The following is a 16,426-nucleotide window of genomic DNA, read 5'->3' as shown; positions in this document are numbered from 1 at the left end:
ATCTTTTTCATTAGTTTATGACTTAGATAAGTTTTAGTACGTTAAGTCTTCCATCCTGTCTATCCTCTTGTAATCACCTTCTGAGTTTTTCCCTTCTGTTAGTTTAAGTTTTGACAATAATAAAATTGTGCTTTTTTTACTGGCCTACGCTGGACTTGGAAGGAAGGGCTTGAGTTCAGTCTATGTCCAACCCACCTTACAATCGCAAATAAAGTATTGTTATCAAGTGGCATCAATTGTTTTTTTTTGGCAGACAACTGCGATTAATAATTTAACTCGCGCCCGAAGTGTAAGACCTACAAGCAAGTAGGCGTATTCCCTCGGTCGACCAAATGATTCCGCACTATCCACCTCGTCACCAGTGGTCTTTCGCAAGACTTGCATGAATACAAGCATTGCCTCACGATCATGGACGGGTTTGCGTGGTGGCTTCGCCATATGATTGTGCCGTATTGTCAGTTAGAGGTATTGCTTCACTGACATTACGCCACAATAATGTGCCAAGGTCATCTGTCCAGAATAGATCCCACGATTTTGTGTACCAGCCGTAATCATCACGTACCAGGGAATGCAGTTTGAGTCTACTCTTTTCTCGGAGTTAGGCAAACTTTTAGGTTTCAAACGCCACAGGACCACTGCATACCATCAGCAGTCCAGTGGGATGCTGGAACGTTGGCACCGAACGCTGAACGCTGCCTTAATGGCTCGCGACGATCCGTCAAGGTCGAAGTCCTTGGCTTTCGTCCCTCTCGGCCTTCATACAGCTCATCGAGATGAGTTAACGGCCAGCCCCGCGGAGGTGGTATACGGAGGAGCATGTGATGCTGTGCTGAATATCAGAGTAGAGTTAAGCGACTCTGGAATGCTGCGTCTACTCAGGGATGCAGTTTCGAGACTGCGGCTGATTTAATTTTCCCGACACTTAACGCCAGAAGTCGCTAGCACTATTGACCTCGAGACATATTATGAGGTCCCCATTAGGGTCGACTCTCTTCGCAGGCCGCTGTACCCTCCATGTGAGGGCGCCTTTGAAGTCTTGAAGCGACAGGAATACTCCTTCAAGCTCCATGTCTGAGGCGAGTCCAAATGGGTCACCTTGTTGAGACTGAAAGCTTTCGCCGAGCCGGAGGAAAGTGTCCGCGGAGCATCAGGTTACTGTGTCCGACAAATCCGCTTGGTCTTTGCTGTCTCCGTCAAATATGCTGTCAATTATGCCAACGATTCGGCAAACGAGCGTGATTCATGAATGGACTGTGGTCGTACTGTTAATTGATCCAGTATGGCTTAGCTCCTGAAGGCTTCTGGGTACTGAACGAAACTATCTGCAAATAATTCAGGCACTATGTACCCATTTAGATACTTTCTCTTCTGAATACGAAGCTGGAGAAATCATGATAAACCTGATACTCTGATGCCACTAAAAAGTAACTCAGTTGCACTTGTATCTTTACCTTTACCTTTTCATACAACACTTGGAAAACACAGAAGACGTAAACACCATGGTCTACAGTCAAAAACGATGTAAATTTAAAAACTCAATGATTCACTTGTTTATTAAATTTATATGTTAATTAGTGTTGATTATGATATAAAGATTTGGTTGCAATTCTTTTTCTTTTCTACCTTGGCATTTCCGATTAAACACTTCCATTATGCATATCCATTACCTTTAGTCTCAAATCAGGGTTAGGTAGGGGTTGACGGATAAGTAGAAACTGATTAGCTTTAACTTAGGTATGCCAATATATCTTAAGAAGAGAGTAACGGGGAGGAACTGACGAAGATGAAGGCAAGCCGCCGTATAATTGTTGAAATTGTCAAATCAGCTCTCGGTATCCTATTCAGTTTACGATGGTACCGTGAGGTAAATTGAATTTCAACTGGTCAATTATGAATAACAAACCACGTCGACTTGGCTGCGATCTGCTGCATAATTGCGCTCAGGAATTACTTTTTAAATATGCGCCATGAAGTACGTGCTAATATCAGCCTCGATACTTGAATATTTATGCTTATGTATATGCATAGACATGCTTACTTTGTACATTACGAAAATCTTGAATTAATTGCAGACTAGAAACGACATAGAAGCTTTAGATACAGAGGGTTTTGTGGTGATTTTATATGAAGTTAATATGGACAGTTTTTAGAATAAGTACGCAACCAGGATTGCCATTGTATACGATTTTTGACGACTCTAAGTTTCTATTGAAAGTGAATTTCAATCTCTATAATTACGACACTAATTGATATCTCCTTTTTAAGGTTTTGCGGAAAATGGAACCTTATTAAAATCGGTTCACTGTATATCTGTTTTTTTCCGGCGGTGAAAATTTTTACTGAAAACACCCCCTAAACCGTGTCCTCTACTCCCGGAATCGTCGTAAAGTTTACGTCGCAGGGATGGATACGGCTCTAGTCTTTTCCTAGCCCATCTGTTCCAATCACATCCGCCCCACTCTCGCCACTTCAGTCTCTATCAACTTGCCAATCATCATCATCAATCATCAATCTGTGGGGCCATATAAGCTTTTCCGAACGGTCGGAAGGACCACGGTCCGCCTGCTCAATGATTTCTCGCTTTATATATTGTACATGTCAAACAGTGAAAAACCGGGCCCATCATGAATGCGCATCATTTCATCGGCCAGAATGTCGATCGGTTAAAACGTCGTCTCTTAAAACAGCCCTCAAATAAACCGCACTTTTATTTTGAATATTTCATGGGGTACAGTGCAGCTCCCCAGATTAGCGCTGCATGGAGTAGCATAGAGCTTACCACTCAAGCTTTAAGCAATCTACGAAGCATAGTCTCCAAAAATTTGACACCATTCTTGTCAAGGCTATGTTAACATTGCATACCTTAATGCAAACATGTAGTAAATTCTGATAGAAGTTGAACCTAGCACCTATCATCAATCCAAGGTATTTCATTGTTGGCTTTGACTTGGTACCCGTTCTGATGCGAGAAGTCATTGTTTTACGGCGCTGTTTTGTCCACCGTGAGCCATTTCTTTATAACAGTGTTTGCTTGGGAGGAATACATATCAGCAAAATATTTTGCAATAATAACCACTGCTATGTAATCAGCCTAACTATTATTTTGGCCTCTTTAGCAAGCGGACCGTTGAGGACACCATTATATAAAATGGTGAATAATAATAGCTCCAGAGCAGAGCCCTGTGGAACACCTGAGGATACCATATGTTACCGAGCTTCATTGTTTATGTAGTACGACAACCTTAGATTAGTATTACCCTTCCGCTGGTAACTGGGTTGATGCTTCATCCCATGCGGGTAAAATTTGTGCTCTTGTGTTGGTACGCCTAACTTGAAACTCACGTGGCGGCTGCTATTTTTTATCAGATCAGCTGTAGTTTGCTTATAACCTTGAGTTGCGTGCGCGACTTCCCAGTCCTGTGGATTATATTGTTTGGGGTGGCGCATCACCCCTGTTACTGTTGACGTTTGCCTGATTTCTTTTGTTTACAATGTGTTCTATCAATGTATGATAGATGATCCAGAATTCGCGGATTATGTGACAAGTTGTTTTGATTATAATGAAAATGAACCCTCTGATGAACATTCGTCAAGTGATGACAGATAGTGAAGCTCCAGACGAAATGGAAGGGGAGTCATCTGATGATGAGGATGAAGCGGAATATGCTTCAAATATTGTGAAAGGTAAAAATGGTCATAAATGGTCACTGGAAAATCCAGAACACAAGCTCGTAACCTTGTAAAAATACCAAAAGAATATTTCCTTCAAACTCAGTTTTCTTTAGTTTGCTTATTGAACAAACTATAATTGAAATAATTGTTCAGTACACAAACATTGAAATAGGTGTTCAAGCTGCAAAGTATTCTGGCTGACGATTCGTTTATGAAACAGATGAAATTGAAACAATCGCTCTTATTGGTATATTGAACTTAGCTGGAATGAGAAAAGGTGATCATCTGAACACTCAATAAATGTGGTCAGGATCCTCTGAATATAGACCTGTTATGAGCGAAATGCGTTTCAAATTTTTGCCGTCGGGGAGCTCAGGATCGGCCTTTCCCTTTACCTAGTCATGGCGAACGAGTTGAGATTCGTTGAATTGCTGAGGCAAGAAACTTTTTTGAGAATGTAACTTAAGGAAAAGTTTTTTGTTTGTCTACTTTTTTTTAGGTTATCCATACCCACTTTGTGTGACATGGCTCAAGAAAGGAGAATATCTATATCAAGTAAAAGATCCTCATTAATGGACGGGGAAAAAAATCATGAAGGTGGCTCTTGTCCATTTCTAAGATTTTGTGTAAAACAAAGCCTTATTAAAATCAGTTTACTATCTGTCTGTCCTCACTCATTTTACTCGGAGGCAGTTATAACGATTGACAGCAAACTCAGTGGAAAAGTCGGAAGTGTGAACGCCCATACATACCGTGAGTTACATCGTTCTATCTCGAATTTGATGGAAAGGTGGGGTTTGGGTTGGGGTGGGTTGTCGAAAGTAATCATTTCTTTAACGGACCCATTCTCAGAAGCTAGCCATCCGAAAAATCTGAAAAAAGTCACTGTATCACTGTATCACTGACGGAAATACCCCTCAGATTTCCATTCTCTTCCCGGTCTATAATAAAGGGAGTTCCTGTGCTTCCAACCTTGTTTGGTCTTGTTCCTTTTTGGTGGCTATTTCCATGAGAGAATTACCAATTACTATACGCTCATTACCAACCGGATAAGAATGGACTTCGTAGCATCAGAAAAGTTAAAGGTTTTTCGCGGATTTGTAGTACTTAGATAGGGGCAAGACGAGATGTTAGGGATAAGAAATGTATGCCCTTTTTTGCTTTTGATGGTTTTGTGTGAATCAAAAGTCAGGACCGTCGTATGTATATATTATAAAGTTTGTGGGTAGTGTCCCATCTAGATGGATATATATTTATTACCTGTGGTACTCCACTTACATACTTAAATATGTACATATGTACGCCTTGGCGCATGTAGCAAAATAGAAATATTCAGATGAATGCGATCAATTTAGATATATATATATATATATATATATGACCATCAGTCCTTGATGACATCCACGCGCAATCGTTCGCGATTACCTGAAATGCTCTTCAACTGCAACCCTACGTTTTTGAGCGACGCTCCTACTCCTCTATTGTTCTGCGCCAAGTGCCCTTGGGGCGACCCATTCGTGGGCCATCTTGGGAGAGTGGACTTCACTGTATAGTGTAGTTCGCAATGCAATTGTCGCCCCTCCTTAATATTTGACCTATCCACTGCCACTTCCGTCTTCCGATCACAGTGTACACGAGTGCCGACCAGTTTCTTCGTTTGAGGTGGTGTCAGGCGTACTCCGATGACACGACACAGACAGGTATTGACGAAAGCTTGGAGCCTTTGAGTAATAGTGGAATTCACTTCGCATGTGCTACTCTCACATAGTAACATAGGAACAACAGTAGCACAGAACAGTCTCAACTTGATCTCGGGTTGAAATATCTGTATTCTCAAATTTTAGACAGGGCAGCGAAAGCGGATCTAACGATCCATGATCCGTTGAAAGCGGTGAGGGATGTCTTCAGGCTACTCGAGGTGCTTGAGGAAAGATGTCATCATCCATTGAATTCCACCACGTCCTCCGAATAAGGCAGCATGATGAAATGTCACAGATAACAAGCAGAAATAATATTGGTGATAAGGTGCAACCCGAAACTTTACTTCGATGCAGCACGTGACATTTTTTGGCATCATATCACCCTCTGATAATAGTTATATTAGTTTTAATGTCCCTCCTGCATATAGCACTCCAGATACACTCCCAATTGTCTTCAATGAGCCAATATTTTAAATTTTTAACTATCTACGGGAAACGTGCCTAGAGCGTTCTTTACATAAGAAGAAGACAAAACCTTTACACCCGAAGCGTCCAGCTGCTGGTATTCCATTCCGACTGGTTTCTGAATGGAAAGTCCTATTCTTTATGATATTGATCTTCGTACTAAAAACTGATCCCACTGAAATATTGTAAAGTATTTTGGTGAAGCCGTAAATTCGCGGCTTCTTACCATATATAGGAAATACTTCTAGGGGTCCAAAAGTGGACCTATTTTTTATTCGGTTGGTATTCGGCGGATTATAAATCAGCCTTATAGATCTTATTATGTGTATCTGGTTTAGTTTAAATCTTTATAATTTGTGGAATAGAAGTCCTTATTTGCTTCCTTTTATTTCCGCTTTCTGTATGAGATTCGAAATGTATCCAAAATGAAAGATACTAGATACTTCAGATTCCGTGCATATCTATAGCTTATTATACATGCATATTTATATATAAGTCAAGAACTTTAAACTTTTGCATCACAGAACCTCTGTATGTAAGTTGGCGCATTCACCTTCGGTTTCGTATCTTGTTGAATTACCATTCGAGCTACAGGTTATTGGACTCCCGCTCAAAACTGGACCCATTATAAAGCTCTGATCACTTCTTTATAACGGCAAACCGGAAAGCAGAAAATCAGTAGATTTTCTTGCGAATGGTTAACCTTGACCTGATATGAGGTTTTAAAACCAATTCCACATATCTAACGTTCACCAAACAAGATTTTCCTAGACAGTGTATCCGTAGTAGCTTAGGTACCGGCATTTAAAGATGAATGTATCAAATCAAGATTGGCTGCTAAGCGAGTCAGATCAAAGTGACTTTGTCTTGACTCAAGTCAATCTTTTGTAACGTTCTCCAATTGCAACAATTGTTTGCAGTGTTTGCGGTCAAAAATAATTAATTGAATTAAAGTTAATAAAATTTGTTTGAGTGTTTTATGTTATTTGGTTTTCTTGCTTTGGTGTTCCGTGGAGACGTTAGAATATTTATTGCTTAATTTTTCATATTTTCCCAAAATAACTGAATTAATTCCACCATGAAATAGTGTATGACTTCCGAAGATATCGCAGTGAAATAAAGTGACCATAATTCAGTGCCAAATTTCCAATAAGTCTACTGCCAAAGTGTTCGTGAAAGACCTCCAAACATAAATCTCTGAACCATTCAAAGTGAGTATTGCTAGACCTTCAAAGTTTGATCTTTATTTCCGAGACAGATTATGTTAATATCTTTTATTGTAAGGTTGTCAACTAAACTTTATGCCCCACATAGGGATTTATTGCAATCATAATTGAGTTCTTTACGATGAGCCCCATTTACATACTTCGCGAAAAATATTGTGTTATTTACAGAAATGAACGTAATGAGCAAACTGCATCTATAAATGAATTTTATAAGAAAGATGCGAATAAAAGTTTATTATTTTATTAGATAAACGAGTTATTCAGTATTTCATTTGAAAGATCTGATGATTATTTTTAAATTCAATCAGATAGTCTTAACAATGTATCACAAAATCATAATTATATGCAAATACGCCTTACGTTCTTAAGGGGGTAATAGGTCGAAAAATGAAAATTAGATAGAGGCGGGAAGGCCGATACTTTATGTATGGGAAATTTTATCATTTTTTGTGTGAGAAACTGCGGATACACGACTGTTCATTTTAATATGATATTGACATTTTGGTTTATTTATTTATGCGTGGGATCTCATAGTTTACTTAGTATGCTCACCAAATTTGAGCTCAGTAGATCCAACTATTTGAGAAAAAAGTATGTGTGACAGACAGACTGATATACAGTGAACTGACTTTAATACAATTAGGTTTCACACGTACAAATGCCGGGCCTCCCAGTTTTATCATTCCGGGTATTCCGTCGCCATCATTTGTGAACGAATTTACATTTTTTCGCGGGAATGTCATATATGATAGTATTAACCGCGGGACTGAATTAAAATTGATCTGATGCCCCTTCTTAAGTTCATCCTTCCTTTTCGCTCCTTTCCCTGACAAGCCTCCTTCTGCCTCTCTTGGATAGTTGTCATTGCCTTTCCGTCTTTAGTCTGTACCCTCTCGGGGTTCAGCATACTCTCTACGATATTTTTCGGTAACTGAAGGTGAATTGCGAACCTTACTTTGGACAACTCCCGCTAACCTAGAGAGTAGTCTACTTTGTTATGGGGTCCTCGATCAACCTTGGCATATTTGCGACCAGCCTTAATAATCGTCCTGCGTAATGGAGGGATTGGCTCAACCTTAAGCTTTGACAATTTGGTAGCATTTTTTTTGCTCAGTGCTCCGGTGTTACAACCCTTCATCATCATCATCAACGGCACAACAACCGGTATCCGGTCTAGGCCTGCCTTAATAAGGAACTCCAGACATCCCGGTTTTGCGTCAAGGTCCACCAATTCGATATCCCTAAAAGCTGTCTATTTGCCCTACGCCATCGCTCCATCTTAGGCAGGGTCCGCCTCGTCTTCTTTTCCTACCATAGATATTGTCCTTATAGAATTTCCGGGTGGGATCATCCTCATCCATACAGATTAAGTGACCCGCCCACCGTAACCTATTGAGCCGGATTTTGTCCACAACCGGACGGTCATGGTATCGCTCATAGATTTCGTCATTGTGTAGCCTACGGAATCGTCCATTCTCATGTAGGGGGCTAACAATTCTTCGGATTTTTCTTGCCAAGAGTTCTTGCTAAGTTTCCGAGGAATACATGAGGACTGGCAAGATCATAGTCTTGTACAGTAAGAGCTTTGACCCTGTGGTGAGACGTTTCGGGCGGAACAGTCTTTGTAAGCTGAAATAGGCTCTGTTGGCTGACAACAACCGTGTGCGGATTCCATCATCGTAGTTGTTATCGGTTGTGATTTTCGACCCTAGATAGGAGAAATTGTCAACGGTCTCAAAGTTGTATTCTCCTATCCTTATTCTTCTTCGTGTTTGACCAGTGCGGTTTTGTGTTGTTGGTTGATTCGTCTTCGGTGCTGACGTTGCCACCACATATTTTGTCTTGCCTTCATTGATGTGCAGCCCGAGATCTCGCGCCAATCAGTGCCTGCTCGATCTGGATGAAGGCAGTTTGTACGTCTCGGGTGGTTCTTCCCAAGATGTCGATATCGTCAGCATAGGCCAGTAGTTGGGTGGACTTGAAGAGGATCGTACCTCTTGCATTTACCTCAGCATCACGGATCACTTTCTCGAGGGCCAGGTTAAAGAGGACGCATGATAGGGCATCCCCTTGTCGTAGACCGTTGTTGATGTCGAATGGTCTTGAGAGTGATCCTGCTGCTTTTATCTGGCCTCGCCCATTGGTCAGGGTCAGCCTAGTCAGTCTTATTAATTTCGTCGGAATACCGAATTCTCTCATGGTCGTGTACAATTTTACCCTGGCTATGCTATCATAGGCGACTTTAAAGTCGATGAAGAGATGGTGGTAACTGATGTCCATATTCCAACAGTTTTTCCATCTCTTGCCGCGGAAGGAAAATCTGATCTGTTGCTGATTTGCCTGGACGCCTCTTTGGTACGGGTCAATGATGTTCCGGGCGTGTGGGGCTATCCGGCCGAGCAAGATAACGAAGAATATCTTATAGATGATACTCAGCAACGTGATACCTCTATAATTGCTGCACTGTCTGATATCTCCCTTTTTATGTATGAGACAGATAATGCCTCGTTACCAGTCGCCAGGCATTTATTCGCTGCCCCACACCTTAAGCGCAAGTTGATGAACCACTTGGTCTGACTGGTCGCCTGCATATTTAACTAATTTGGCTGTAATTCCATCGGCTCTTGACAACTTATGATTTTAAAGCCGATGAATTGCGCGGACTGTTTCTCTTATACTTGGTGGAGGCAGTATTTGTCCGTCGTCTTCAGTTGGTGCAACCTCCAACTCGCAGATGTTCTAGTTGCTCATCAAAGTACTCAACCCATCGCCCTCGGCAGGGTGAGCATCGAGGTGTGGCTTCATCCTGCTGACTTGTGGGTGAAGCTTGCATACCTGGTGCGATTGGTCTCTTTACTTTTCGAGTTCACAGACTTGTTGGTTCTCCCAGGTTTTCTTTTTCCGTCTGTGAAGTCGCTTCTTCGCTCAACGGAGTTCGTGATAAGTATTTGCGCGTGCCCCCGTTCGTTGAGAATACAACATTACTCGGTATGCAGGACTCTCCCGTTCCGCTGCTATCTTATCGAATTCATGATATCGTCCTTCAGGTGGTTGTGAAGATCATTTGTTGATGCTTCGTCTCCAAGATCAGTGTTGACTGCGGTTATTGCGGCATCCATTTCCCTCTTATAGGTGTTGAGGAGGGCTGTGTTGTGGATGGCTTCACTATTCACTCTCACCTGATTGTCAGAGGGGATTGTAGCTGACTTCGATGTTGAGAGCAATCTTGGTAACTGAATTCTGGTGAACGCTTTAGAGAGCGGCAGATGGACGAGATTGCGGTAAATTTTAGATTTGAGACGTTCGCTGATATGTCGATATTAAAGAACACCAGTTGTTGAGTGCCTCTTCATCCAGGACGCATTAATGCGTGAAGCAATTTTATAGCGCACTTCTCCATTGGCTGATAGCATTGACCCGAGATATTTAATTTGCTCAGTTCTGGGCAGGTTTCTGAAGCTGATTGCACTGAACAATTTAAATATCTCGAGTCATTGCTATCAGCTAATGGAGAACTGCGGTATGCTCCTCAAATAGGGAAACATAAAACCTTTTACACCTGAAGCGTCAAGCTTCCGGTTTACCGACTTCTTTTCTTTTGTTGCAAAACTAAACGTGTTGGCAATTTTTCAAATATTTCCTGGGACCGATTCGTTTTTATGCAGTATCTGATTTCAAAGTTTAAAGTTTAATGATGGCTGTATGTAGTTATCATTAACGTGTCACTGGATATCCTTAGCTAAAGTCTTGCTAAAAAATGATACTTTTATCGCCAATCTTTATTTCCCTTTTTTGGAAGTATTTGAAAATGCAATTTTGAGATAATAAAGAATTCCACAAACGAGGTCATGCGTTCGTTTCTCGATTGCCCTAAATGCGAAATTTTGACTTGTTATAACTTTATAATTGTTAATTTTTCAGATTTTTCGGTTAGATAGGTTCTGAGAACGAAAACTGTTCCACTATCCGAAGCATACATTTTGAGCACTTACTCCCCTATATCTAATCTAATATCAGAAATATGATCAGTTTCGAAAAGTCTTAATCAAGCCCTTTCATTTGATACCCCACATCGCTACATTATGTGAAAAGATAATTTTACACCGCCTGTATGGGGAGCCCCCTTTAAACTCAACAGAAAATAATGCTACTTACTATATGTAAAGCGATTCATAGATCATAAAATTTCATAAGAATAGCCTCAGCTGTTTCCGAATAAATCGGGCCTAACAGACAGATAGAGCAATTGGTAGGTGAAGAAGCGAGCTTACAAGGAAGATCGGAAAAAACTGACTGCTTCAAACAACTTTGCGCGGAGGCGGGTATATACCCATGAGGAAGTGCCTACAGAGCTCTAATAGGAAAATTTAAAGGTCAGTCAGCTCCGTAAATTACGTGTCCCGATCTCCTACTTAAAATTGTTCGGCGTTTGTTCCTTCAGGAGAGCGCAAGCAGTTGTAGTCTACAGAGATTTTTAGATGTGGCTGCAATACCCCCAGTAACGGCGAAAGAAGTACTGGAGGTTTGCAACAGACTGGGAGACAACCAAGCGCAGGGCCGGGTATACCAAATAAAGCCCTTAGGCTGGTTATTAAATCCATATCAGACATATTTATAGAGCTTTTTGAAGCAGCTTGGCTAATGGGATTATTCACGACATATGGAAAAGACAAAGTATGTTGTTGTTGTTGCCTAAACCTTGTAACCCCCCTCTCCCATCTTCCTACAGGCCTACATATTTATTGGACACTATGAGCAAAATGCTGAAGCGAATAATCTGTAACAGGTTGCACCCGGCTGTAATGAGTCTGAAGGCTTATCAGACCGACAATTCGGCTTACGTAAAACCAGATAGGTGATATTTGGTAATATCGGTTGCCGAGTGAAATGTGTTATATTGATGAAGGTAAGGGTAATGAAAAGTGACGTTTGTGATATTATGTGATGTGATATATCACCACCAAGGGGATGTTGTGTACATATCCAGTGGAAAGCTCGCCGGAGCTTCTCGTACTTTCCGGCGTTCGGACAGATATTTCTTATCCGAGTTGACATCTATGATCTTTCATCCTCTCCTAGTGCTCTTATTAATTAATTAATATATTCCAAGCCTGTAAATTGTTTACCTACTACTTCACTGCCTCACATAAGGTTCCTCCAAATGATAATGATGTATTTGACCATAAGGAAGACATATATCCAGGCCTGCATGGCCATAAGAAATACATATATCCATGCCTGAAGTGGAAAATGTCTGACTTCTGGTTTCATACTTAGCTAACATTTCTTAGAAAACTAAAAGATATATCTTGAAGATTTTTTGCATAAATTCAAGCAGACAAGTGTATGAGTTAAAATTTTGCCTCACATTTATAAATTTTAATTTTCGAGGGACTAGTAGGTAAGGTTCTCATGAAGGTCGTGTCATTTACCAAAAGCTGTACATGAAGTACAAATCATGCTCGCATATGTATCACTAATCATACTATACAACTATCTTATTCAAATTAGGTACCAGTGGTTATGATGTGCATATGTTTACAAATATGCTTCATTTGTAAGCAGATTATGAATGATAATGATACAAACAGGTTGTAGAACTTCTAGAATCTGGAAAAATAACTGGTCGCATGAACCTCGAAAGTTATGGATAAGTTCCTTATTATTTCCAAAGGGAAATGTCACTTTTTATGTTTCAGATATCCTTCATTAATTGCAAATCCGGTGTAACGATCTCGGGGCTTTTTGGACAATTAGATTTTCTGAAATACATATTGACGATATCTTGACATCAAAGCCCCTCTGGAAATAAGATTACATTCATTTTCATTTCTGGGTACTCTGTCTACTGTGACGCTAGTGTCAACCACTTAGTGGCTCGTTTGTTGCTGTAAAAATGGAAAATGCGATAAATATCGAATCGATCTACATAGTATCTGTTTAGCTCACTCAACTTTAGTCCGCGGAATAAAGGTGATATCACGGAACGAGTTTAGTTAATATTTTGTTTGTTTTTAAACTTCGTTGATGATAATTGTGGATTCCTAGTATGTCTAGTCTTCTTAATAAATTAATTTATGTAAACAGCCTTCTAACAATTTGCCATTGAAGCGTGATGTTTTAGATTATACAGATTAGCTTTTATTGAAAGAATATGAATTCGTTCATGTGATTGATCGTACGTATGGGATTCCCTCAAAACGATCGTCTTTCGGATTTAGTGTTCCTTTTATTGACAAAAAAGGTAATAGGCAAGATAAATTTGTGAACCCTGTATTTTTAGCAATTTTTCATTTATTGACACGAAGTTCGCTGGGAATATGCAAACTGTGAAACCCCTAGCATATGGTGACTGATATCATTTTGCCTTGGCTACAAGAGTGGTCCGCATACAAGCAAAGGGGAAGTGTAAACTTTTTTTCCATGAATATAGCCATGCGGGGTGTCAAACGTTCGATCTTGAAGAGTACTTACTTAAGCAGGTGTTGGTCTTTAAATTGGTTGTCAAGGGAGAGTTGAAAAAATATAATTTAAATCAAAGGCCAATTTTCAGAAATTACTTAAACAAAAAATCTGAAAAAATCATGATGATGCATCTATGTATATAATACTTAAAGACTATAGAGAAACCGAAGACTGCCTACATATAGTCTTCGGTTTCTCTGTAGTTTTTTTAGGTATTAAAATACTCCCCATGTCGATACCCCGAAATAGGACCCACTGGAAATCCCCCTGAAATTTATCTTGGAAAGTTTGGTGTAAATCATAATATTATCTAGGAAGTTGGGGTTCTAAATGTGTCTAAAATGGGTTTCCCTGGTAATTTCCAAAAGTTGATTATATAATATATGCATAATTACCAAATTTATTTCAAGAAATATCGAAATGAACTGTATTTTGAAGTCCATACAAGCGCATCATGATGAATATTTGGAGATGTTTAGGTAGGGTGGTTTCCGAAAATGAGTCCTGCCTCACTTCAAGTTTGTATATTTTAACTCGTTACTCCTTTATTTCGCAATCTACGTCGTGTTTATGGAAGTATTAACTGAGATCGTTTGTCGGATACTAAGGACAAAAAAAAGGAAATTAATGGGTTTGGCAATGGTCAAACCATCATCCTGAGAAGCCGAATACAACCAAGTGGGGAGAGCTATCTCAGAAACCTAAAGGAAAGAAAATTGAGAGAATTGACCATGTAGGCCATCCCGCAAATATTGAAACTCCATCGCCGAGTTCCGTCGACAGACATTTGCTTGTCTTTATTCGACAGACACTTGCTTGCCTTTATGCTAGCCAGGCTCGGAACTGTAGGAGGTCCTTTGAACACTTTAATAATCATATTTCGTGTGTGACAGTATATGAATCTAGTTGACTTTAGTGTTTGCAGACGGTGGTTTGCCGATCTTTTCTCAATTAGAGATTTGAAAAAAAAATCATTTTCTTCCAACCCAGGAACCATTATGAATTCTCACGAAACTAACAAATACTTTGGTGGCATTTATATCCGCGTATCTTTCATCAACAGACCAATACAGATCCCCGTGTCATGCTTTTAATAGGAGAAATAGTTTAGGTTTACCAGCTAATGTTGAGCAGTGATTTACTGTGAAATATTACCAGAATCAATCCAGTTCATATTGTGCGCAGATATAACAGATCAAAACATAATTCACTGTATGATAAGATATTTATAAGTAAGCAACCATTACCGTTGTGGTCCATACTTGACAACTCAATGATGATTATGTTGTATTACATGTAATCTGGAACTATTTACGCACAATCGACTTCATCCTTTCAGCCAAAATCTTTGCAAAATGTCACAATTAAAGTTTCAAAGTTGTGGTGGTGGTAAGACATGATAAAAAATGATTAAATACCGCAAATTGGCAAACGCACATTCTAGTCACATTGTCACTGGACAAGGCAAATGAAATGTTGCACATGTGCCAAAGCCGTGGGCACTACAAGGCAGTGAAAGTACTCCTTGTGCGCTATGCCGGTGAGGACAGATAACCAACCACAAAGTAATCCTGTCTGTTAAAATAAAAGAATATCAAACTGATTAGTTAGTCAATTTTCTATTGAAAGAGGTCCAGTGGGAAAACAAACGCTATGAAAAAGGGAAACCATTTATTAGTGGTGAAGGTAAGTCAATAAGCAGCCATCCAGAAAATTCTGAAAACCAATCGATTTTAAACAAATCCCAAGAAGTAAGGAAGTTCGGGGATTGATGGTTGAGTCTGATTCCTTTGAAGATGCCTCCCACAAGGGCGAGTCGGTGGAGTGGAAAACAGCCATGGATTAAGAAATTTCTTCATTACAGGAAAATTGAACTTGGATTTTGACAGAAATACCCATCCAAGTAAATGAATGCTTACATTGAAGAAAAATCTTGATAATACCATCACTATGTCTAGAGGAAGACTAGTCTTAAGAGAGTTCAATTAGCAATATTGATTATAGCCAAATCTTCAATAATGTATTGCAACGCTGCAAAGCTGACAGAAATCGTCATTACAACAATCACTTTTCTATATTATGAGTTTCGAGAACAAGCCAACTGAAGAGCAGCCCTTACGAGCTTAAATGTTTTTGAGCATTTTTTAGTAACTCCGCAGAGATCATGGAGGAGCAAATTTTCGTGAAATTCTACGTTTGACCTTCTGTATTTGACCGTGCATTTCCTGAATATCGTCCTTCCGAAGCGGTGGAGGGCTTCAACTACGTTAGGTAACATGAAAGCCTATGCTGGGAAATCATAGGTCAGGATTAGTCGAATAAGAGGTCGAGAGAGAGCCCGAGATGAGAGAAGGTTTTTTAAGGCAGTTGAGGGTTGGATTTAAGTTTTCTATTGAGAGAGATTTCCAGGTATTTAAAGTTCGGTTTTGGCTTGAGAGTGTGGTTGGCAATGGGTAAATAGAGGTTTTTGCTTTCTGAAGCAAATAACCTTAGAATTATGGCAATTAGCGGTGAGGGCCTACCGGTTGAAATACGCGATGACCCTATTGGTTCGGAGTTTGAGAGTGAGAGAGGCTAGTGAAGGCCTGGGTCCGCTCGCATATAGGATGGTGTCATCAGTGAAGAGGATCCCTCCTGATGCGGGAGGATCATTGTCTTTGGGGAAAAAGGGCGGTTGAGGGGCTGCCTGAGTTGCCGTTGGCGTGGGGGATAAGTTTACGGAAGGAAGGATAATATCGTGGAGGAAGATGTTAAAAAGTTTAGGGCATAGAATGGATCCCTGAGGGACTCTTGAGTTTACCGGGAAGTCGATGGAGCGAAGGCCATCAAAGCGCACATGGCATGTTCTATTGGATTTTGAATAAGGGGAGAGGGCAATTGGTTTGAATTAGTTTGTAG

At 40.1% G+C, this 16,426-nt stretch overlaps 1 protein-coding gene across 1 annotated transcript in view; it reads left to right on the top strand.

Annotated features, from left to right (window-relative positions):
* The first annotated feature begins 6,552 nt into the window (after positions 1-6,552).
* Positions 6,553-16,426, top strand: part of LOC119654448 (UNC93-like protein) — a 110,912-nt gene continuing 101,038 nt past the window's right edge. The window contains exon 1 of the mRNA XM_038059850.1: positions 6,553-7,048. The gene's annotated coding sequence lies outside the window, so the exon portion shown is untranslated. The remainder of the gene's footprint in view (positions 7,049-16,426) is intronic.

The sequence above is a fragment of the Hermetia illucens genome, chromosome 4 (genome assembly GCF_905115235.1).
Source record: "Hermetia illucens chromosome 4, iHerIll2.2.curated.20191125, whole genome shotgun sequence".
In the NCBI taxonomy this organism is placed as follows: Eukaryota; Metazoa; Arthropoda; class Insecta; order Diptera; family Stratiomyidae; genus Hermetia; species Hermetia illucens.
This window is presented reverse-complemented; position numbering and strand designations above follow the sequence as displayed.